The sequence below is a fragment of the Ambystoma mexicanum genome, chromosome 6q, assembly GCF_040938575.1.
Source record: "Ambystoma mexicanum isolate Mex_15411 chromosome 6q, UKY_AmexF1_1, whole genome shotgun sequence".
In the NCBI taxonomy this organism is placed as follows: Eukaryota; Metazoa; Chordata; class Amphibia; order Caudata; family Ambystomatidae; genus Ambystoma; species Ambystoma mexicanum.
This window is the reverse complement of record NC_090937.1, coordinates 20,195,668-20,219,916: the sequence shown is the minus strand read 5'-3', so window position 1 is coordinate 20,219,916 and position 24,249 is coordinate 20,195,668. Positions and strand designations below refer to the sequence as shown.

Below are 24,249 nucleotides of genomic sequence, written 5' to 3'. Positions count from 1 at the left end.
CCCTGTGGCCACACTGCACAACCTCTCAAAGCACCATGTCTTGCCGTACACCAAATACTGTAGCATGTTGCAACTATCACCACAACCATGAAACGCACAAGACAAGCTTCTCAACTCACTTGTGCTGCTGTAGCACGTCTACAATGTGTTCCACATGCATTCTCCAAATATCACCAACCTGTGCCTGATGCACTGTCAAACCTGCATTGCTGCAGTGGGTGTGCTCCTTGCACACATTCCCTGCACCGTAATGCAACCATGCATGGCGCCAACTACCACTATGCACATACGCACCACTGCCACCAGCACTCCTACCCAACCTCTGCACCGCAAATCAGCTATACAGCGTAAAATGCAACAGTTACCATAATCTACAATCATTAGACTGTCTCCAGCACCCCTACAACCTTTCATTCACATACTATGGTCTTACCCACTTCCAATCAGAAAGTATTGTGTCACTGCCAACCTAACCACAAAATGTTCACAACATTGCCCCTACTCCAAGCAAACTGCACACAGCACACTGTCCAAGAACATATAAGCTGCACTTCAACCATACCCTCTACCATACTGACAGTACGCAAACACTGCACCCAGTGCCCACACTACGTGACTTTTCACTGCACCATCTCCAACCACACATGAAAACCTTTACCATGTTCTAACAGTGACCTCACCTGCAAAACCAAACATGCACGCATGGCAGCCACTTCTGCTGCTCTATTGTGTCTAAAATGTGCTCCACAACCATTCTGTACAAGTCACCACCCTCTAACTGATGCAGAGTCAAAAATGCATTACTGCCGTGCTCAAGTCCTAGGCTCTTTAGTAAATGGCCTACGGACATGCACCCAGTAGCCTAGACCTTGAACACACACACACCACAACGTAATGGCACCATGCATGTCACCAACTACGACAATCCACATACACACCAGTGCCGCCAGCCCTCCTAGCCAACCTGTGCACCGCCATGGAGCTATGGAGCAATAATTTGCAACAGTTACCATAATGTAGAAAGAAAACACTGTCTCCTGCACCCCTGTGCACTTTCATTCACATACTATGAGCGTACCCACTTCCATTCACAAAGTACTGTGTCACTGGAAACCTAACCACATACTGTTCGCAACATTGGCCCTACTCCAACCAATCTGCATACACCACACTATACAAGCACCACACTCCACTGTATGCAGAGTCAGACATGCATTGCTGCGGTGGGTGTGCTGAAGCTCTAGTGTCGTGTCTCCCAACGTTCGCCACCATCAAGACTCACGTGGCCTACGTGTCCCTGCAGACAAGCGGCGAGGGTCTCCTGCCAAACAGAGGAGACCCGCACATCACGGCCCGAGGGATCTTCGCCCTTTCCTTCACTGGCACCTCCCATGGAGGTTTTCACACAACTGGCGCTGCCGATTGGGCACACACAGAACCGCACGTCACGTGACTAGGCATCCACAACGGCCTTCGTCATCATCACGGGTCACGTGACTCAGACTACTCACGTTCCCCTCCCGTGATGTGATCACGTGACCTTCCACACAAGCTAAAGGGAGCAGAGAAACACGGAAGCACCGCTTCACAGCTGCTTCCTTCACGGACTGCTTTGGCGTTTCTTTGGATTTTGCTACCACGACTACTTGACCACGGAACTGAAAACGGATTGCCTCATTCTTTATCCCGGATATCACGCTGTTTGTTTGCTACTGGTTTCTTGACTCGGAATTGCTCACTGGACTGCCTACGGATATTCCCTTGAACACTGAACTTTGGTTATCGACCCCGGAACTGCCTATTGGACTGCTCACGGATTATCCCACGTATTTGCCTCGGAGTTCTACATCACGAGTCCTGTCAGAGACACAATCGACCAGTGCCTGCTGTACCCCCACTACTCCACCACACATTTCAGGCCATCCTCTCCTTCACTTTCGGTGGTCAGAGGGTCTTTGGCGTTTCTGGTTCCTGATAAGACGACATTCTCCACCTGTGGTTTCAAGCGCTGCACGGGCTGTGTTGTTATCTCCTGCCTGGGTGGTGCTTGGGGTCGGAGGTGGTAGGACTAATCTGCACGACCACCAAGGGCTAGACATCTAGGCTCTTCAGTGCATGCCCTACAGCCTACGGCCTTGGCCATGCTCCCAGTAGTTTAATCCTTCAACAGACTCACCGCTACTTCATGCACCCATGCATGCCACCATGTGCCCAACTACCGCAATCCATCCGCAGAGCACAGCCACCCGCGTTCCCACCCAACCTATGTCATGTGCAATTCACTCCCCTTCTGAAAGTCACCTGCCACCACTCACCACGGAAAGAGGTCGCCGCAAACAGGTTGTGGGACAAGCTATCAGGCCGTTACAACAGCTGCCTCCAATCACCACACAAAGTAGTCGCCTGTCTAGGTACCCGCGAAGTTGCGCAATACACACAAATACTGCAGGCACTCCTACGTCTTCCTCCACCTATTTACATGTCACATGAACCACTTTTCACTCCCCCGCCCTTTCCCTCCCTTCTTGCTGCCAACACATGGCGTATGGTATATTTTCCAGACCCATCCGCCGGCGCACTGTCCTCAGATACACCACAGCAGCGTTAGCCAAAAAATGTTGATGCACAGCACGCTTCCCTCCAGCCAACCACCGGCCTCGTCCAAAGTTCTCCGTAAGCACGCCGTTCCGCATGCCAATGACACTTCTGTCCGCGGAGCGAACAGGGAAATGGGTCCGCACAGCGGACCCAGATAGCACTCATTTTTAGAGACGTACATTTCAGTTGTTTGCAACAAAAGTACTGATCGGATTCCCACCAAACACACAAAAGCATGCTTTCTGACCCAAGCCCCCGCTCCTGCTGCAAATTTGGTGTAAATCCGTCCAGCCGTTATGGTTGTAGCCGTGCGCAAAGTTTTTGCCCATTCAGTAAATAGGAACCCCTCCCCTATACTTTGCCCCCCTGGACGAAACCACGCCCAACTTCGCGAAAAAATTCAGAGCTGGTCATATACTTTTTTTTTGCAAAGTTTGGTGAGGATTCATCCAGGGGGAGAGAAGTTATGAGCCGCCGAAAAAGTAGTCTTCCTACGAGTTTAGCAACTTAACCATAACTACACGGCCACTACCGCAGGATATATATATATATATATATATATACATTTTCAATAACAAAAAAAAACATGTTAAAGGGACGTTATGGTTAAGTTGCGCTACTAAAAACCTATCCCCTTTACTGCAAAAACTAGGCTAAAAGGACCGTTATGGTTAAAGTGCCCTACTAAAAACCTATGAAATTCACTGACAAAAAATGTTAAAAAGGGACGTTATGGTCAAGTTGCCCTAAGAAAAACCTATCAAATTTAGTACAACAACTATTTGAAAGGGACATTATAGTTACTTTGCACTAATAACAACCTATCCATATTATGGTTACAAGTACAACCGAAAACCCCCAGATATTTGCATTATGGTAAGTAAGCAACCATAACTTGCGCCACCACTGTACACTGCTAAGACGGACACCCATGCCATCAAAAATGACATCACAAATGTCACTGATGACATCACATCTGCATTTAATTTTCACGAAAATCCTCCACGACTGGCGCAAAGGCATAGTGTATGCAGCATAATGGAGTGCACCAACAAGAGAAGTAACGTTTGCCTTCAACAATCTTACCGCACACCTGTTTCACATTGCAACAAAGGACGAAGAGGCAGAGTTAGGGACGCCAACTACTGAGAGCAGAACGTCACTGCAACGTGCTAAATACACTACAGTTTGTTATAATTGCACAGGTCCGGTAGTGTAGAATAGTAGGAAAGCATGGTGTCTTCCATTTGTGCGCAGCAATGGCAAGCACCCTAGAATGGCTGGAAGAGGATTTTCCACATGGTGAAAAGAGTGAGGCCGATAACTCCATTGGTACCCGCCGCAGTGTGAAAAGGGAAAGAGTTACTGCAAGGGCAAGCACCCTAGAATGGCTGGAGGAGAATTTCCCACATGACGAAATGAGTGACCATTGTAACCCCATAGGTAGTGAACGGAGTGTGAAAAGCAACAATTACAATATATTGCTTCAGCGGCACCTTTTCCACAGCAACATACGGCCACAGAAACTGAAGGAAACGCTGTAAATATAAAAGCAGGCCACCTGGACGCCAAAATGGATGAATTGCTGAACAATTTTGCCGCCTTGAAAAATGTTGTACAAGAACATATTATGGAGAAAATAAGATACCACTGCCCCACCTGCAAATTCTCCCTCCCCCATTTCCCAGCCGCCCCCATTCCCACAAATTGTGTGTCATGAGATACGCTTCGATGAAACCTCAATCCCTTCTTCCCCTCGCCACCAACTAGTAGAAATGCCGAAATCCCCAGCATGTGTAACTGTTTCTGGTCCCCTTTCCCTTTCCGAATAGTGGCTATGAATGTGTGCTAATAGAGGTTGATATGTAAATTGTTACTTAATGTATATTTGCCTTTTCCTTTGTTTTAAGAAGCCCATTGTAACTGCGAAGGGCACTGCACTGGTGGGGATGATCGCAATTGAGGGAAATGGAGGAGTTGTACGACCGCCGCACCTGGCAGACCTATACGTAATCACAATGGAAGCATAGGTAGGACGCCACTACGGGCAGCATGTTTGCACACACAGAAACGCCTGTAAGTAGTTGTAGGACCATATGTTTGTCGGTCGCACAACTTCGCACATGCGTATCTCTTCCTGTGATGCCTGGCAACACTGCCCCTGGCCAAGATATGTGAAGAAACAACGTGTGATGTAGTTTTAGTAGGTGGAAGCGCTGACCCACGTCCTGCGAGTACTTTTGCACGTGAACATTCCACCTACTGTATCGTGCACACACCAAGCTTATCTAGAAATGTTCAATGCACGTGTGTGGTACATTTAAGTAGTCTGGGGATGCCAAGAGTATTTCGGCAAATATGCATCCTGCGGACAGCCTTCCAAATGGAGAACAATGGCGACATCACCATGGGAACGGAACCACGCTGCGCGTGGTCCCTTATTTGGCAGACAAATCCGGATCCACGCACATCGAAAAATAACTATTTTCTGCAAAGTATAGAGTTTTACAGTGAGAGTGCACCCTTACAGAGGTCCTACACTCTCCCTTCTATATCTAGTTATTGTAGGGAAAGATTTAGGGCCACTTTCCGGTTGCACGTGCTCCACAACAGTCCTATAAAAAGGGCACACCCCACAACTGTGCTGTAATCTGCGTTTGGCTTTCCAGAGAAGAACAGGGGTGCACCTTGGTTCGTGCAGAAATTGCTTTCTGACCAATTCTGTGCCTGGAAAGTACCTCTCCAAGTAATGGCCACCAGGGCTTCTGCTACTACCTCTGACTCTGCAGCACCCACACCTTCACCACCAACACCTCCTTCTGAAGGTCCACACCAAGGGAACAGGTGTGATAATGTGGATGGACATCAAAAAGGAAACAAGGATAAAGTAGAGGGAGTCCCCATTGCCTGAAGCCAGCATGAATCGCGGGTTGGGAAACTATTTACGACTGTTGGAGATGTGGCCAAATCTCGTGCAAACCAGGTAAAATGCACTGAGTGCAGTCGCGGAAAACCTGGCTTTTACAGCTGCGGCACCACCTCCATGCGGCGGCACCTGAAATCGAACCACAAGACGGCTGTTCGTAGGGTTGCCCCCTTCCAAGAAGGCAGTAGGTTACTTTCCTCTACAGCATCCTTCCAATCTGCTCCTGCCACCACTAGGGACACTCCAGTGGGCCAGCGTGTCCTGCAACCAGCCTTGCCGGCCATACGCACCGCAACATACCCATACCTTTCAAAAGGTCACTGTATTGTGCATGTACTGCAACGCGGTACTGTGCAGAGGAGAACAATTTCAAAGTGCTTTTGAGGCTTCGGTCTGGGAGCATGACAAAGAGTGCCCCCTACCAAAGTAAGGTCCACTCAACATTTTCTGCTATCCACATGCAATTTGTTATTCCTGTGGTTGGTACCCTTTGCCAAACCTCCCTTCCATTCCTGTCCTTCTGTGGCATGTCTTATAACAGGAAAAATGCAACACAACCAGAAAGGGGTTGGGGGGGGGGGGACAAAAAGGCTCTTTTCAGGCCCACCTTGCATTGCTCAAAAATAGAATTTGAATGAAAGCATGCAGGCGGTGGCGCAGCCTATGAGCGTCGCGTAAAGGGTTGTCAACAATGGGCGGTGGGACTCGTCAAAAACATTGTACGCATTCGCAAAATGAAGTGAAGTGAGCCTTTTTGTGCTGTTTGTGTTTGCAACTTTCGAAGTGGTGAACACCCACAGGGAAATTGCTTGCTAAACTTGCATGAAGCGCTGCACTCCATTTTGGATATTACGCAGAAACAGCTAATTGCCAGCATCAGTCAGATGAACTCAATCTCAACGCAAAATGTTGCTACTACGAAAAGTAATGTTTTCCTTGTGGAAGGAGAACATGCTAACGTATCGAAAAAAAGCACAACAGCCTTGTTCACATTGTGCCGCGCTTTCTCCATTTGTGGCCCACACGAGGAAGAACGCAGCCACATCTGTCTATGGGCAATGCGAGAAAAAATGATGTGCGACTTTGGAAACATTTCCATGAGTTCCCAAAATGTCTCCATCGCAAACTGCAGTGAGATGCCGCTAACATGTCCTAAACTGTTCCCTCCAAAATGAACAACAGTAATGTCTGGATAAGCGAGTGTCACCAAACTGCCACAAAGAGGACCCACGTGGAGGCACTTCATCCCACATATTCCGTACCAGTGCACATCGACATTATGGAACCCAATGTGTGCTGCCAGTGCACAGGGTTCTGCATAAACTTGTACCCAATGTATCCAGGAGTCGCCCAAAAGCCAAATAGTCTGCCTACTGAACGGCACAACCCTCCACTCCTATTTGCAAACACACGGTCTGGCACAATCTGTTGCTACACGCCACACCCAGGAAATCGTATTGACCAATCCCAACTCGCCCAGTCCCATTTCCATTCCAGCCACCTTGAAAAGACCCAGATGTAGCACATGCGCACCTCCAAATGCAGCGGCTTTAGCAAACATATTGTCCTGTGTGGGGGGCTGCGCAAACACATTTGAAGCACGATAGAGAATGGCCGCTTTGTTGGTAGTTGTAAAAAGTGTTTATTTTTTATTTTTGTAAAGCGAGGTGTTAAGAAACACCTTTTTGTGTGGTAGTTGTTGGGGATTGCTCTCTGCTTTTCCTCCTTTAAATATTACACGAGTGTCTGAAACCTACATTTTACATTGTGGAACAGAAGACTAATTTCAATAGGGGGAAAAAAAATTCAGCTCCACTGACAAACATCACACTAGAAGCACTAAGGTTCTCATGGGAAGAGAAGACCACCCTAGCATGGAACAGAAAAACAGACATACACTCGATTCGATAATCCGTAGTCCCATTTTTTCAATGGCAAGCGTATTAAGGACAGCATGTAGCACATGCGCTTTTCCCAACTACCGCAAGGGCCGCGCCCCAGTAAAGCAGGGCCAGTCTTTCCCTTTCCAGTAGTGTTTTCCGAGCACTCCCTCATTGGCTACTGTTAAACGGTCACATACACATACACCAGTTACATCCAAGTATTCTGCATCTAATGATATCGCCTCTGTTGAACTGTCCATACCAACCGTTAAACACGCAGAGTTCAAGTGTCCTGTAAATCAAAAGCACCTGCACGGGAAAGTAATGTAAAACGATCTACAAGTTCTGCATCCACATACATCTACATCCCTACCCATCACCACACCTTGTAGGTATTACTACTTTTTGTACAGTAAATTTGCAACTGTGTTATAAGTTCGCAGCAACAGGTTACCTGGCGCTGAATCTCCAAAACGTATTCAATTTCATACTGTTATTTCTCCCATAACCTACCATGAATTAGCTCGTACAGTGGTAAGTGGTGGCAAAGTTGCCACGTGCCCATAGCAGCCATTGTTCTATGCAAACGGTTACTATGTTCTTTTGTTCGTCAATTTTACTATGCTTTCCCCCCATTAACGCACCTCCGATCAAATTTGTAAAAATCGCACACATAATGATCAGTCAGCGTATCCCACCAAACTAAGCCAAATGCATACATTGCATGCATAACAGTTTCGTGTCACTCACCCTTCACACTTTATAAATTAGAACATTACTTAAAAAAGAAAAAGATGTATGTGTGCATTGACAACATTAACATTCATAAATGCACATAAGGAAATGAAAGACCTGAAACAATGGCTCCACTCATGTAGCAAGCATATAGATGCAGAGAAGTACATGCAAATGCACAAAAAACATTCTGCTTTGCACTCTGTACATCTATCCGAACTTTGTCATCCTTCCACTATGCGAAGTACTCCATTTTGAAAGTAAATACACTAATACACACAAGTACACTAATACACTAATACACTAATACACTAATACACACAAGTGTTCAAAAGGATGTCGTACAATGCACTCCCAAATAACCCACCTACTCCCTTAACAAACATGCTTATGCTCCCAAGTTCCCAGTCATAACGTAAAGCCATTCATTTATACACACACACACACACACACACATACCTGCTCTTCCTGCCAAGACATCCCCCTAGAGTTTTAAAGAATGCATTGTACAAATGTAAGCACTATGCATTAGCCAACATATATTCTTATCTTCTTATACAGGTGCAGTATCCATCTCTCTCCGGAAAGCTACTGGCCTGTGCACTTCAAAATACAACCTGCAATTAACCTACTCTCACCAAGCAACAAAGTACGTACAATACCATCATAGTGTTGAACGTCTTATTAGAAGAGTGCACTTTTGTTGTATTGTAGCATGTAGATTTGCAGCAATCCACCAGTATGTACTTCATTGTTACTCATGACACTTCTACAGGTGCTCTGTGTTTGTTATGTTGCCACCATTGACTAATCCGCACACATAGTAAGATACTGTCCCCAACCGAAAGTTATACACCACTGCACAGTGACACATTTCCATTTATGTCTTCCCTCTTTTTGACCCACCCATGCACATTCCACACATATACATTTAAAAATCTGCACACCCACACTTGCATTTCTTCGCCAACAGCTACTACACAATGCCTACCAAACTGCAAATCTGTAGAAAGAAACGCAGAAATAGAGCCACGCAACGTAAAGACATAGAAAGTAGTCATCCACTGCAAGCAGAACTTCTACAGAAAGTTGAAAGATAAAAGCTAATCCAGTCATTAAGGAAAAGGGCTGCATCTACCAGTAAAGCCAGTGTAGTTCACCTGTCAAAATGTGAGAATGAAAGGAAAAGCACTAAAAACAGTGCAACGTGCACTACTGCTAACAGAGCACGTACAAATGGTAATGTAACCACAAGCAAGCAATCCAAAAAAAATAATTTTACAATAAATGTTCCACCACAGTCCTTCAGAAGCTTATAAATAGAGGGCAGAAATCACGCTGAACCCTTAAAACCTACCGCAGAAAGGTCATCCTGGAAGCTCTTGTAGACAGTGCAATGATCGTGAAACAGAAATTGTTTATAGTAATTTTGAACAGAATGAAACCACCAACAACATTAAATTTGTAAATTGCAAGCACTACTTCGAAACAAACGCAATATCAGCAGAGATACATTTGGCTATATCTGTACAGGTGAGCGAAGTCAGACCACAAACACAGAGCCATACTTCAATGAAGAAACATACAAACAAGAACAAACAAACCAAATTGCCTTACATCGGAGTGGACAAGGGTATGAAAAGATACAATACCATAATGGTAGAAGAAACACTGCTTTCAGAAATATCCCCATCAAACTTAGAAGTCACTCTACATTCCACAAAACCAACACACCTCACCAACAAATGGCCTTGCACATCAATGTTTAACGTTCGCCAATGCTTAATCAAATCTTTGCAGCACTTCCTCAATCAGTATGTCAAAGGCAACGGAAAATAAAAATACTACAAACTATGGACTCCTGTCCAGTGTGCAACTACACAGGAATACGAGAACATTCCTTAGCCTGTATTTCTGGACCCGCTTGCAAAAGCACCTTCCACTGTATCAAAATGTTAGCATCCCACCATTTAACAGTCAGAAATCTAGTTTACAAAAACTGTACTATGCAAAAGGTCCAGCTTTAGCACTGCAACATTTAAATGATATTCTCCTACACAGTAGAGCCAAATAAGTAGAGCACTTACAAACTCCAGAATTTTCAGACAACAGTACTGAGAACATTGAAGCCATCAACTTTTTATATCACCCATACATACAAAAGTTCAAAAGCACATCTGCTAAAATGCCAAATCAAGTATGTGTGTGTTGTCATAGAACTTTCTATAGAAAGAGCACCAAAACTATAGATATAATGCAGAAAATAGAAGGCAATTAGGAAACCCAATGGTTTGAATTTTCTCTGTACCTTATAGTTGAAAACAAATACGAAATTACGAACACCTCCATACTGTGCACATACTGCACTGCAAAACTTGACAATAACCAAAGGCCTTCACGGGCAAACAGTAATAATTTGGAAGTATTTCCACTGCCAAACGTACTGCAGCAGCTTACTTTGTACAAGGGCATTATAATCCAAACAATGCACTCATTTCAAGCAATAATACGACTTCACCCGAAAAATGCTAAATTGCCTCCCACCAAATTATGGAGAGGCATTCGTGGGAACGTAGTTTATTTACCATTAGATCTCAAAGAAAATGTAGACACTCTACGAGTGCAAAGGTCAATAGAAGAATCTTTGATTATCCTGGTAAATGGAGTACCTACAAAAGACAAAAAAATGTGGCAGCACTAGTGGACTTAAGCAAAGTTAGGGAAGCCTTGCAATACCTTAAACAAAACAATGAATATTACAAGGAAATAAACGTTGAAGAAAACCTGAGAGAAACAACCAAAATAATTCAGGATTCCTCAACAACTGGCCAATTTGAACGTCTAGATCCTAGTGCAGCCTCCAATATTTTAGACCACTATACAATTCACCTACTGCACTCCAAAGACACCATAGACTATGCACTAGAAACTTATCAAATGAGGCAAGCCAAAGGGGTGCCAATCAGTATATGGGAAAAAAAAGTGTAGAAGCACAAGCCTTTCCTCCACTCTTCCCGGCTGGAAAAGGTGGAAGATATGATGAAAGATGCATACAAATAACAGCGTCAGAATACTGCTGTTTACGAATGTATTCTGAAAACCCTAGATTTAGACAGAATGTGGAGTACATATTCCATCTCCCCTTTGAAAGTGAACTGGCAACGCTATGTTATGGAGTTACCCACACATTGAAAACAGGTTCCCATTTTCAAAACATGTCTGCTACACAGCTACTTCTAGGTGCAAGAGAAGGCTGAGGCTTTACAGTCAAGTGTTACAAATCTCTTGGCAAACATGCGTGGTACAAAAGAATACTGGTTCCAACGGAAAGCAGATGTATGGTGGATGCTACGCAACCCTGGGCCACTCACATGGATTGTCACTTTAAGCTGTGCAGAGTATGCATGGGAAGAATTGCACACTTTCCTACGCATAGCAAACAAAAACTAAAAACGGGTGTAGACATGAAAACACCAGGAGAACTTTGCTCTCTTAATCCAGTAAATGTTTCACAGTACTTCCATCATCGCTTCCTTGCCATGCTGCACATCATTGGCAATAAAGCACTTCCTCCCCTTGGAGAAGTGGAACACTTCTTTTGGAGAAAAGAATGTCAAGCCAGAGGAGCACCACACTACCACATACTTTTGTGGATTCAAAATGCTCCTAAATTTGGTGAGGAGAGTGATGAAACGGCTTTGCAGTTCATTCACAAATATCTCACTTGTGAAATCCCTTCGGTAAGTACACATAGTGACCTACCAGCACAAATGTAGCAATTCCAAAGACACAAGTGTGGCGAGTATTGTCGATGCAAATATAAGAACTGAGGCAAATACTACACCAAATGATGCTTTGGTTTCCCTAGACCAGTTTCAACAATAGGGCAAGTACACAGCTTCATGTGTTCGGTTCGACACACTGTGTAAGGGAAATCTACTAAGAACACATACTGCATAAAAGGAGCAAAGCATCAAAGTACATCAATGATTACAATGCAATAATTGCCCTCCTATGGAATGCTAATGTTGATGTACAATACATTGCAGACAATTCCACTGCAGTTGCACGATATGTCACAGCCTACTTAACCAAAGCAGAGAAAACGGAGCTCAAAGACCTATGGGATGACATATCTGACAAAACACTGGCACAAAAATTGTACAGCTTTGGCATAAAAATGCTGTCCCACAGAGAACGTGGCTGCTACGAAGCCGCAGACTGTTTAACCGGCACCGCCTTATATGGGAAATCTGAAAACATAGTGTGGCTAAGCCTTGGTCCTGCTGCATTCAGAAAAAGAGTACTTAAAATCGTACGAAGACATACAAACAATAGTCAAAAATCGATCCCAACAGCCAGGACATTTTGAAGAACAACTTATTGGACACATACTACCCGAACAAGAGTATTACTTTAGAGGCCTTGTGCCTGTACCAGATGACCCAAAACTTTGCATACAAAAATAACATTAAACCAGATGAGAAAAAAGGTAGATACAGAGTGGAAAGTGGTGAAGGGAGCTTGGTGAAACTTACCAAACGCATCCTAATTAATCATTTGAAACTGTCATTAAAAACTCCTCAACACAAAGAACTGTACTAGATGGCTCTACTGCAACTTTTCAAACCATGGAGAAAAGATGTATTACCCACCCACGCCGCCTACGAAGATGCTTTCAATGCAAGTGAAAGTACAATTACAGATGAATAACTTTACATGGTACAAAACCATATTGGACAATGAACGCCAACAAGAAGAAGAACCTCAAGCACAACTAAATGTAGACACTTCTGAGAGCCGTGAACTTTCTGTAACAGGCAGCCAAGAACCACTTGAACAGCCACTCATAGCAAATGAGGCAGAATTAGCCATGATGGAAGTAACCACCACCATGTTTCTGTATAAGCAATCTGCAGAAGAGATGGCTGTACTGAAATCCCAACTAAACAATGAGCAGCGTACCATTTTTTATAGAAGTGAAAAAATGGAACATGGTATACAGCACAAAAGTAAAACTTGCACCTGTGACAACTAAAAACCTGTACTACTGCATGTAAGTGGTGAAGATGGATCAGGAAAGCATTCTTAATAAAAATTATCAGTGAATACCTCCAACAATTAACAAACAACAACCTTTCAGCTGTTGGAACGGCACCTACAACATAGGTGGAGTCACTGTATACTGATTGCTAACCCTTCCAAAAGAACACCAAAAGAAATATGGGTAGTATAAACTTTCAGCAGAATCTGCTATGGAGCTACGCAGAGTTTTGAAAATGCTCCTAATAGATGAGGTGAGCATGGTCTCCAACCTAATGTTGGCTTGGATTCACCTCAGATTTCAAGAGGTCCTCAAAACACACTACGAAGAACTCTTTGGAGGAAAACATGTCATTGTTTTCAGAGATCTCCTTCAATTAACACCAGTGAATGGTGAACCTATCTTCAAGACCTTAGGACACAAAGTGTGCCGTAAAAGTCTTGGAAGCATTGGGAATGTAAATCTCTAGCAACATTTCCAATACAGACAACTAACTCAAAACATGCGTCAGTCTGGAGACCTCACCTACGCCAACATTTAAAAAAACATATGGATTAGTGTACTATCAGAGGAGGCGCAGTCTACCCTCAATACTAGACGCATCCATAAGCTGTACGGGCGTAACACATGTGCTACTGATGTCATGGAACAATTAGCTCACAGAAATGTCACCTGTATGTCCTTAATGCCAACTCTAGCAAGCTGTGTTCAATTCAATGCAACAATGCGGAAAAAAGAAAGACGAAAAACAACCACTAGTGGAAATTCATGCCACCGGCAAACTGGACGTACATGGTATGACAATACCTAGGTGTCAACAAGGCATAGCACAACTAAATACCTTAGAAAACTATCTCCAATACAGCTGGTTTGGAGAAAATGTCAACATTATGTGTGAACTATAGAGTAATGCTAAAGCGTAACCTTGACGTAGAGCAACGTTTAGTTAATGGAGCACTTGGTACAGTTGTTGGCTTCCAGGCATACCCACGGGACAGTAGCTTTCAGTTTGTGAACACCCATTTTGACAAACTTTCAGAAGTTAAAAAGATAGGACACACAACAGCACGATTCCTTCTTTTCAAAGACATGTATTTTCACAGAGAACAGTTTTCTCTGTCACCAACTTGTGCAGTAACTGTTCATAAATCGCAAGGTCTAACCTTAGATCAAGCATTGATTGATATTGGCAGCACAGTCTTTAAAGAAGACATGAGTTACGTAGCACTGTCATGGCTACGTACACTGGAAGGACTGTATCTAGTGAATTTCGATGCAGCTGAAGTCAGCGCAGACATTCCTTGCATCATAGAGTACAATAGACTACGTGCACTGTACACACCCCATCTGAAAATGTACACTGTTCCTCAGAAACCCAAAGGTTTGAAAAGAAGGCTCATTCAGTCAGAAGTTGTAAATGATTTGGCAACAATACCACCAAAGAAATTGAAATCAACTCATACTACATCAACTACCAAGTGCACAGACAAAAGGAGTAAACAAGACCAGACATATCCAACTCCATACACACAAAAAATGCCTCCTCAAAGAAACCACATACCCTTCCATCAAAGTACCTGGTCCATTAAAATGTTCCAATAAAACAGGTGTTCATTGCTATGCAAAATGTAACAATGAATGTTCTATTCCAAATGCCAGCAATTGTTGAAAACATTTATTTAAATGATGCAGACTAGTTGTGTTTGCAAATGCTCGTCCTTCACAGGAATGCAGTAAGTAATCCTGACAACATTTACAGTGTCTCAGGAATAAGGCAAGAATTGGACTACTGTACTGGAATGGTGAAATTCACTTTAAACCGACAAGACGATCCACAGGAATTTCTAATGTACTTACTACAAATACTGGAAAGGAAAAAGATACTCAAATGAAATCTTTCACATTTCCTACATGTGGAAACATACATGCAGTCTCTGCAACCAGGTCATTCTGGAACAAGTCCCTATCGAATGCTTCATGTATGTATCAATACCTAACTGTGACTCCATTTCATTTCAGCAACTGGTGCAAAATGCAAACCATAGCATATTGTGCACGTTGTGCAATTCTGATAATCGTTTGACGCTACATATACACACTCACATAGTCCATACATATTATTAATGCTCTTAAGATACAATGCAGATGGAACCAAAAACAACTGCAAACTTACTGCCTTCACACACGGACAGGTCTCACTTGGCAAGAGAACCTTCACAACAGTAGCCATAATCTACCACACAGGCAACACAACCAGGGAAGGCCACTATACTGCATACATTAGAAAGCAATGGTCATGGTGGGAATGCAATGATACTTCCATAATTTCAAAGCAGAGATTACCTGCAAATCTTGCAAATGCCTACTTAATATTCTTAAAGACAAAATGTAGTCATTGATGTACAAACCTACTATACCTTACTCCCCAGCACCAACAAGTACCTTTGTAAATGCAACAAAAAAAAAGAAAATCCTTCCACACTGTCGACCTAAAGCAACTTTGCATATAGCAAGCATTGAAGAAATAAATTAAAGTGTGTGTTGGACAATTTTATTCCCAATGAACCCAAGGAGTACACTCACACAAACAATACGTGTACACAAATCACAGTAGCAGTATTTTCCACAGGATACATAAAAGGGAAAGTACTAAGTATGAGGGTTCAAAACTATCCTCAGTAACCTCTGAGACCACCAAGAACGCAAATAAGTCACCAGCTCTCTAAAAATACTCACACAATTGCAAGACATATGCAGCTATCACTACGTAAACCCATAATGGTAGACTACCACTTCACGGTGTACACAGATGTGAAAGTTGCAATAGCAATGCACAAGCTTGTAAAAGTACCTTTTAGGAATGGGACACTGTAAACAGTTAGAGTATGCCACCCTAACTGCAACCAGAATACTACAATGTTATTTGCAGCATTAAAACAACCCAACTCAACCTTCAACGACGACTGTGCTACAAACATATCCTGAAACACATCCAAAGTATGAGCAGTTACAGTACGCCAAAAGGTACGTAACTACACGTTGCTGGCTGAATCCTTTTTCCTTTTTCAGCATCATCTCCGGAAAGCGAAATCTCACATACCTCTTCAAAAGGACAAATGCTCATTGTAAAACAGCCTTGAGTGGGAAGCATGATTAGCTCCAAGGGCAGACATTGTATGGAATTGTAGAAAAAAAAAAAAAAGGATACATAACTTACAGTGCAGTTGCTCTGCCCATGTGCCCCAAAGGGAGTCTGCAACGATTCCATACGCTGTACACTGCAATTTGTCACCCACCCAATACAAGCATGGAATTTGCTGAAGTTATGCAAGTACAACTTCACTTCACATGTGCATTACGATTAAAATGTATTAAGGTGCAGTTCTGTATGCATAATTATAAATGTACTTTACCACACACTTTCTCTGTGTGCATTATGCAGAGGTTTGGGACGGCAGTAATCACGTGCTGTTATAGTGGCATGTCTCCACCATTCCACGTAAATTGCAACTGTGATTGTACTTCGTTTTGTTGCCATTCTTCCCCAGCCCCGGATAATCCAGACAAAGGAAAAGACGAAAAGGTAATGCAATTTGTGCAGTGAAACAGCACACCTTATGCTCACTTGTGCAGTGCTACATTCCCTATTTTGCCCTTACTATGCCCTTTCAAACAATTAACAGTTCTACGCACCCTCACTGTATTGAAAGTAATAACGGCCACAAGGGCACGCAGCAGTCAACCGGCACACAAACATCGACCGCTCACATTTCAAGGTTGCATTTTTTAGCAAACCAGCTCCTGCATTCTCCTGCAATCCGAGGGGACCCCCATGAGGGTTGTTTTATTATTTTTTTTTATCTCGACACACACACATTGTACCGTGGGTCTAACAACACTCGCTAGTACTGTCATTTTTTGTAAAAAGGAAACGTATGAAAAGAGCGTCTGGTGGCAACGTTTCAAAGACATTTTTCTTGTGTGGAGCCGTACAAAGACAGTATCACCTACAAAACATAGAGCAAGGCAGTGAGTTAACATATGACGCTACTCAATAACACACAGTATATGGTCTATGAGGCAGCCACCTATTAAGACATCCTTCTCGCAAACTTTTCCTGTATGCTGCCAATAATAATGGAAACTTACATCTATTATTATTCCCCTTTCTTCTCAGATACCTTGCACCTTACTGCGCATGCCACTCCTTCCAGATTCCAACAGACAGGTGGTGGCCCAAGCATTGCAAGATTACCATAAGCAATGTGTTTCCCGTCGTCGTTTGCGGTTCCGGCAATACGAACCAACCTGCAAACTTTATGCTGTAAGGCATCCCAGAGGCAACAGCTGCTACATGGTCTACCTTGCAAAGAAGATGTGTTCTTCCACACGGCCCACCAAGGACCACAAAGTAATCCTTTTTCCACTTTGACAGACGACAAAAGTAGTACAGAAGTCATTGCACACTGGATTTTGTTTTTGAAATAAAAGAGCGGTGATTGCAACCACCTTACACGTTCTCATGAATATTCTCTAGCAAAATAAAGGACTTGCAAGAATTCACAGTGTTGTTGGTAAAATATTGGAATTTTCTGGAACCGTACGCTCTGTGTGCGCATGTCTGCTTTTGCCTTCGTTTAGGTTGTTCTTTCCGGAGCTAGGTTTTCACATGACAGAGTACGCTACGCATGGCACGCACATAACGAAAATACCTGGAGTGACCGCCGTGAACAACGACTCTCCACAACTAAAGTCAGCTATGCCAGTGACTGTTGCGATGGTGTATGCCGCCCACACGTGTAGATAATGGAAGCGATGCACACATACAATTGCACACAATAGAAACGCCAACCACATTCGTTGGCCATCTCAACAAGTATGCAAAAGAAAGCCAACAGTCAGATCGCCTGCCGTCCTGTACATGGCGGGACTTAACAGCGTTGATGATTTTGGCCGGTGCAAATGTATATGGGACGGTCTGTACATTATCCATACTTTAAATGTGTCATGCTTAGTAATTTGTGTCATGTCGCAATATCTTCCTTCACTCTCAAAGCACAGGGTATTATCAGGGGCACACCATACCAAACACAAATGGTTGCATGTCAGTGTGTGAACAGCAACAAGACCAATGACATACACCATATGCAAGTGCAGGCACTTCACGCCACCTCTGGTGGTGTACCAACTGCAAAATGTCCTCCACAACCATTCTGTGATAGTGAGCACCCACAGGAGACATGCCTATTTACAAGAGTGTACGCTGGAGTTACATATTAGTAAAGGAATGGACCAAAAGAAGGCAACATTCTGAAACCTACTTCCAACCAGCGTCCAGACTGTTAGTTCAAAGGGCCCTAGCCATGCACACAAGGCAGTCGGGCTTGCCACTCCCAACACAACATAGTACACCAAATGGAAATATCCCGATATCATCTGCAATTCTCTCCCCATCCCCAATGGGCTCTGAAGGTAGTGCCTGTGCAGCTACCCAACAATGAATTATATGTCAGTAGCTGTGTACATGGTCCATGTCGCAAAAGTGTGACGGTAAAAAATCCTTTCACGTCCCAATGTCTTACTACACTCCCTGAAGCAAGACTCTGTTCAAAGCCACAACATTCAAAACACAAATGGTGGCATATCTCACCAATGCTGCTGTAGCAAGTGTAACATGTCCTCCACAATGATTCTACAAAGGCGAGTACCTTAGGACATTCACATATTTAAAAGTGTGTGGGATGGAACAAGGTATTGTTATAATAACTTAACGAAGTTAGCAAAGTCAAATGAAATGCACTCTGTATACATATGTGTGCAATTGAGATACCATTATCACAGTGTTCCAATGTTGTACTGCACTCCCTGAAGCAAAGCTCTCTTCATGGCCGCACCATGCCAAAGGCAAACGTTGGCATGTCTCACCACTGCTGCTGTAAGAAGTCTAACATGTCCTCCATAATACATCTGCAAACGTGAGAACCTTAGTCTGTGGGATGTCAGAAGGTATGGTTATAAAAACGTATCCAAATGAGCTAAGGCAAAGGGAATGCACTCTTTATACATATGTGTGCAATCCACATAACAATATCATAGTAGTCCAATACATGGATGTATTGCATTGTGGCGGTTGTGCCCAAGGCCTAGGCTCTTGGGTACATGCGGAGGCCTATGGCCTCCGCCCATGCACCCAAGAGCCTAGCTCTTGGACACACCCACTAGAAGGCAATAGAGCCATGCATGGGAACACCATAATTCACAAACGTATCACAGCCACCGACAGCCCAACCCACAGCCATAACACAATGGAAACCCACAAAGTCAACATAAGCACCGGCACCCCTAGGCAACAGCACACCCCATTGTCAATTTCTTCGCATCATCTGCAGTGCTCTCTGCATTTCCAATGGAGCATCCAAGCAGTCGCCACAGAAGGTTGTCGCCTGAGGTGCGAACCGCAAATTGCTGCATTGCTCGCGTACACCCCTCGCACACCACCGTCTTCTTTGACCTAAACAAATATATTTTCCGCTTTTCACTCCCCCAAACTTTTCATCCCTTCTTTCACCCACCCGATCCTGCAAACCATGTTTTGCAGCCCCTTCTGGCGCGGCACTATCCTCCCGATACACCATGGCGGCGTTTCCCAAAAACGTTGACACAGCACGCTTCCCTCCAGCCAACCACCGGCCGCATCCAATGTTACAGCATACTGCAAGCAAATGTGACTTTAGTCCGCTGCGCGAACAGGTACATGGGTCAGCGGAGCCAGATATCACTAATTTTTTGAGACATACATTTCAGTTCTTTGCAACAAAAGTACTGGTCGGATGTCCACCAAATATACAAAAACACGCTTTCTGAACCAAGCCCCCGCTCCTGTTGCAAATTTGGTTAAAATCCGTCCAGCCGTTCGGCCTGTAGCCGTGTGCAAAGTTTCTACCCATTCAGTCTATGGAAAGAAAAAACAAATTGGGACAACCCCTATAACTTTGCCCCCCCTCCATGAACCCTCACCCAACTTTCCATAGACATTCGGCAGGCACCATATACTTTTTCGGCAAAGTTTGGTAGAGATTCGTTCACGGGCAGCAAAGTTATAATCCGCCGAAAAAGTGGTATTCCTATGGGTTTAGCAATTTAACTATAAATACACGCCCGCTACCGCAGGCCGTGTAATAAATAAATGGAGCCTCACTTTTGCGATGATGCACTTAGTTCCTTGTGGCAGGGAAAGGAACATAAGTGCAATAAAATATATACCAACTCTGAAGTGGGTGTGGCTTCTTTCAGAAACAATATTTTTCAGATACAACCTTTCAGGACAGTGCACCAATTAATGTGGAGTTCTTAGATGTCGTTATTCTAACCCTCGTGAAGAAAAGTACAATAAAAAACCCACAAAACACACACACACACACACACACACACACACAGGAAAGTAGTCTCCCATTTATGCCATGCCCCTTTTGGCAAAGGTCATACAGCAGCATATACGACACGCAAATCTAGATACAATGATCATTTAACCTTCACCAGCTTGGCTTCCTTACAGTTAGGGAAAGGAACTTCATATGACATGGCATTGGTGAAGTGTCAGAAAAGGGGACATCCAATTTCTCTGCTTTCGAATGGTCCGATTATCTGTATAAATTGGATGTGCCAAGCCAATTGGATCAAGAGCAGTCAATAGCCGTCATGAGAGGACTTCAAATGTCGGCTGTTTTCCTTCTTTAATAGGCAAACACATTGTACAAAGGGGTACATTTTCTGCACTGAAAATGGACAGTCCCTCTCAGGTTCTTCAGTGCTTCCTCAATTTTACATCCATTTATTTTTCTAAACTTCAAAGTCACAGGATCAGTTACAATTTTATCTCTGACTGCTTGATCCCAAAAGCAACCTCCTGGGGACACAGACTTCCAAAGCCCCTAAAGTAAATGTTGTACTAAGGACAGTGGGACCTGGGGGTGGGGGAGCACACAGATCACTCCCTATGCCCTCAACCCAAACCCACTTGGGACGTACAATACATCCTAAGCGCAAATGGGACAATTATGCATATAATAGAACAAACCCGAAACAGGGGGACCTCCAGATAGCATGGTTCTCCAGTGCTGCTTCACTTGCACTGTTTGAGGTCCTCCCAACAACTACCAATGAGTGCAGAAAGTGAGAGAAACGAGAAACAGTTTTCAGTAAGAAGTGTCAGACTTAACACGCATACCGATAGGAAATACGCCATTACCCTTCATTTTGTTCTGGGAATGGGAGCAATCGTAACTTGCTCCCAGTCCCAGCAAGATAGGCTTGGCTCCCAGGGGTTGATCTCTTGATGCAATCATCTACATGGCATCAAGAGATTAACACCAATGTTTAATTGGTACACATAGCTTAATCACGGTTGACTTCCACTCTAAAGATAACCCATATTTAAAAACAGTCACAAAATATCTAATCAGAGCACTACACCCCGCCTGAATCTCGGTACACATCTGTAGCTCCAATGATGACATGACACAGACCATGTTAAGGATACATAAGTGCAGCGCAGAATATTATAACAAGCATATGCTACAATGAAGGTGCTAGTGCACACAACTAAACCTACTATAATCCAAAAGAACAATCCTCTTTCAAGTTCTAATAGTGCTTGGAAATGAGTCTGTGCATATCAAAATATGTAGTCTACAAACAAATATGCACTATGACGCATACACACAGTGCCCCAGATAAGATTTGGAAGTGGGAGTATTTTACTCCCCATTTTTTAATGTTGGGAGTAAAATGATTATTAAGAGGGATTAAAAATGTAATTTGAATTCCCAATCAGAGTATTTTATAAGTGGGGGAAAAATATGTTTTAACTGGAAAATGTACTGTTTTTTGTAATTATTTCTTTGCACCTAGTTACTAATGCACATTAAAAGATGCAGATTTTCGTCTTCTGATAGGCAACTAGAACAGTAGTTCCTTCCTGTGATGGTACGTACATTACAGGAACAAACATATCCATGGAGCTGTGTGGTTGAAAGCATGGGCGCAATGTCTGGTTTCTGTTGTGATCATTTGTACTCCACATTTTTATTTTTGGGAAGTAAAAGTCGCCGTAACACCGCTTATTGTTAGGGAGAGACAGACAGACACGCCAAAGCGAAGGGTTGGACTGAAAAAGCAGTGCTAATTATCTATCTGCTTTACATTGCAGCCAATAGCTATCAACAGCTTGGAGGAGAAATGTAGGTTTTCACAAACTAAATAAATAAATGGAGGATGTGCCATGGGGTGCTTAATCTATTCTACACAAGAAAAAAAAAAAGCATTTACCTTTCCCACATAAAAAAATAAATAAAGTGTAGAAACAATCCAACTAGGAAAACACCGGCATATAATATTGCATGCAAATTACCCGTTATACCTCTGTTTAACATTGTTAACTAATGCGTCAACTTTCAGGTCGACCAACAGGTAGAAATTCACACAAGCAGTTTAAGAAACTGGTTAGAAGCATAGTAGTAGGAGCATTGGTGGACATGTGATCAACACCATCGGATTGAAAACTAGATCAACTTTGAAATATTGGTAGATGGACCAAAATGTAGCTTCTGAACAGATTTAAACGCTCAGTTAAATTTTTACTATCTGACCTTGGATGATGGAATACTATAGAGCCTGCCTCAATGCAATTCATGTTATGTTATTTAGCATATATACTGCACGAGTCACCACCTTAGTGGTTTTAAAGCACTGAGTCCGTGTTGACGGATGAACGAATTGTGACCCCCGCCCACAGTGTTACACCAGATAATCTGCGGTAGAGGTGGAAAAAGGCCAAGTGAAGAAAGGGGAGAATACTTAGTGGGACAATGGGTGATCAAAAATGGAACAAGCATTAGGGTAAAATAAGGTTGAACGAAAGTGTGAGGGGAATCAGGCGTTAGAAAGAGAATGCCTTGAGGGCAACTCCCTCATTAGGTGGTTCATGATATCTTAAGTGTGGTGAGGAGATTTATTAAGGATTGTTATGGATGCATTGCCTCACGGGTCCTCCGATTCCACCATATAAAAATAGTGATAAAAAAGGAGCACAAACTGGGCAGGAAACAACGCTGTTTATTTCAGCTGGGTGAGCACAAATCAGAACAGTGGACTGGAACTGATCAACGAGAGCCGAAATCTGGGCATACAGAAAACATTACATTTATACTGTGAATACAATGGTCAAAGCATTAAAAATAAGTGTATACCAAATCTTCGTACTTTCCATGTTTCCCAAGCAGTTCATTGGCTAAATGAAGTCATATCCGTAGAGCTAAACGCAGGTTAGTACAACTTGATTGGAGAAAACAGATCAACAGTATCCAACTTATCGCCTCCCCATGTGGTGCCACATGGCTTCTCACCCCTCCTGCAAACAGTTTGTAATTAGTAAAATAATAAAGTTCCAGTGGTCAGTACAAATGTTATTCTGCCATTGGTCAGCACCATTGTGAAAGGAACATGAGACACCCTGCTTCTGGTGGGAGGAAGACATTTGCACAGTACCTGCTGGATAACTGTCTCAGCAACCTGATCCGCGCCACGCGCATGGGGAGCGCTAGGTCATGGTGGTCCCTCCAGTGGGTATAGGATGGTCTCAGTTCTGAAAGCTATTGGAAGAGCGCTTGGATGCTGAGGGGATGTGCAGAGAGTTATGGCACCAACCTTCCATAGAGATAAAGAAGTGATCATCAGGCCTAGCAGTGTCAGTTTGGGTCAGGACACTTCCGGGGGCTGCAGAGCTTGTAGGGTCTGCTGGCCCGTGACGAAGGGCCGGATGATCTGGTTTGTGATTGTGGTTGCGTGTCTGGCTTAGAGTCCTTGTTGGCTGCTCCCTTTCCAAGGAAGCAGTCCGCCTCTTTGGGTTGTGGATCTGTCTACGGGTTCCCTCCCATGTGAAGTTCAAAGCGTTAGGGAAGCTCCAGCGATATTGCACTTTCCGCACTTGCAGCCATTCTGTGAGGTTTCGGAGGGCTTTGCGTTTCTGGAGCGCTGTGCTTGCTAGATCTTGATACAGGGAGATG

The 24,249-nt window shown here is 43.6% G+C and overlaps 1 protein-coding gene across 1 annotated transcript in view; it reads right to left on the bottom strand.

Moving 5' to 3' along the window:
* MRPS18C (mitochondrial ribosomal protein S18C) overlaps positions 1 to 24,249 on the bottom strand; it is a 290,406-nt gene that overhangs the window by 178,598 nt on the left and 87,559 nt on the right. The window lies entirely within an intron of this gene.